This window comes from Sardina pilchardus, chromosome 10, assembly GCF_963854185.1.
Source record: "Sardina pilchardus chromosome 10, fSarPil1.1, whole genome shotgun sequence".
NCBI lineage: Eukaryota > Metazoa > Chordata > Actinopteri > Clupeiformes > Clupeidae > Sardina > Sardina pilchardus.
This window is the reverse complement of record NC_085003.1, coordinates 30,034,843-30,037,342: the sequence shown is the minus strand read 5'-3', so window position 1 is coordinate 30,037,342 and position 2,500 is coordinate 30,034,843.

Sequence of the window (2,500 nt, the reverse complement as noted above, 5' to 3'; positions counted from 1 at the left end):
ATGGACAAAAAATGGGTGTTTATAAACTCAACCAAAGATATCTTTAAAAAAAACATGTGTCTGGTGCACTCATTACACTTTGATTGTTTATTTATTGATGTGTTTATTTTCTTACTCGCTTATTTAGTGTGTCTCTTTTTTATTATTACTGATTTATCTCTGTTTTATCACTATACTGTATCTGAGAGAGCATTTTTCCATTTTTTTAAAAAAACAATTATGTTTTGATGCCAGCTCCAAAGCAACTTTTTAGGTCCTCAACCAGCATACAGTAATTTCCCGCATATAAGCCGCATTGTGTATAAGCCGCAGGACAGTATTTTATCCAAGTTAAAAGAAACAAAACCATATTAATACCATATTAGCTGCCCCCCTGTATTAACCTCATAGTGGAAGAAATTTAGCAAAATCAATGTATAAGCCGCGGCTAATAGTCGGGAAATTACGGTATTTTTGGTCCAGATACTCAGAACAGTACAACATCTGTAGCATAAACCAGAGCTAGTGCTCTGCAGGTGGAGAAAGCCTAAAAGAGGTATCTAAAGAGCTCCTCCTTGCAGACATGAGGAATCTCCACAGATGTCCACATGCCTCTCCTTCCAGAAGCTTCCATCTCTCACGGTAGGTGAAGCAGCCCCCATTGGGCAGTACCATGGTGGACGAGCGTCAGCAACGTAAAGGCGGTTTACTCCCCTAGTGTGGCTTGTGTGTGTGTGTGACACAATGTGTGTGTGTCTACGCGTGTGTGAGGCGCGCGTGTACGTGTGTGTGTGTGCAGGAATAAGGGGGAGTTGGACCATGCCTGGATGCCCAGACAGACTGCCTGCTTCCTGCCTGCCTGCTGGCCCTGAGAGATGGAGGGGCGTGGAGCCTGGGCGAAGGCCCTGGATTATGGATGAGCACCACAGGGGCCTGCTCAGATACCTGCACTGCCTACATTAATCCAGTGGCCATCCATTAGAGATGGGGTGTCATGGGGACTACAGCAGGGAGCGTGACGGTGTTGGGGGGGTTGGTGGGCGGTGGGCAATCAGGGGGAACAGCTGGAGAGGGTGGGACGAGGGGGTGGGGGCATCAGTGAAGCGTAGGGCAGGGGGGTCATACATCTGAGCCTTGATGGATGATCTTGACAACCTCCTGGTGCCCCACCGACCCTGTGACTTATCAAGTCTCAGGAACATGGATGCCTGCCTGTCCGGACCCAGCAGTGTATGGATTCCAGGGAGCGGCGATCCATACTGATTAACGAGGGGACATAACCCACGCTCATGCTAAAGCTTGTCAGGGCTTTAAAAAGGCTCAGCTGGGATCTTTGGCTTGAGGCTTTGCTGGATCATGTCCCCCCCTCACTGTCTCTCTGAATGGACCGGCTCCATTGTGAGCCTGCTGACATCGGTCCAATACTAATGCTTAATGCCTTTCATGGAGGTCTGCCCAGAGTGTGTTAAAGCTGGAGGAAGTCCGTGGCAGTGGATCAGGTGGCTCCCTCAGACTTCAAGGCTCCTGCTCATGCCTCATAATTCGGCCGTTTCCACAGAGATGGGCTTTTGTGATGTCATCTGTAGAATCTCTCCCGTTGCAGAGTGGAGAGTTTTTCAAACATCCATCAAACGTCTTTAAAAGACAGAGATAAGTCTAATGGCACTGGATGCCGGCCAGCTTTTATAATGGCCATCATGGACATCAAAGATTCTCTTCCTCGTGATTAGATGATTGCTCTATACAGTAAGTAGCAGGATGCCATTAAAAGTATCAGCACTTAAAGGAATGGGTTTTCTGAGCGTCATTGGGAATCATCACAGAAGGAGAGGAACTACTTTCACAAAGCAAACATCCTGGAGGAGGCCCCTGGCATGACGGAGCCAGAACTCAATTCTATTCCGAATACGAGTTTGAAACCTCTGCATTGGAACATGAGTATGGGGTGTGTTTCAAGCAACACAGGGAAAACATGCATCTGTACACAATTGGATTGACCTAACCAACCAGCACAATGAAATAGCCCACATTTAATCCTGTAGGAAGAACAGCTAAAGCATCCTTCATCTCGACAAATGCATTAATCTCTGTTTAACTGTATGTTCATTTTTAAAGTATCAATATCTTGTACAGCAAACACAATAGCGAAATCTAATGTCCAGCTTCTCTGTGACATATAAACTAAGCCAGCCGAAGCATGTTCACATTGCTCAGGTGATGTGATAGACTGCTCCATTGCTCATCTGTCCATCAACATATAAAGCCCTCCCTTTGATGCCCCCCCTGACGATTTGATTGGTACGACCAGTTTTCTGCCAGGCTTCTCAATGAACAAGTCCAGACCGAATTTACCGACCTCAAATTCTGTGGGCTGGTTCAAATTGGTGCTGGTTTCCAGGCTAGGCTCTTAACTTTACTCATGAGACTTAAAAAAAAAAGTTTAGCAACAAACCTGAGGAAGTGATAAATTTCACTTCACACTTTACAGTATCTACATAAAAGTATAATGACACTGTCATGA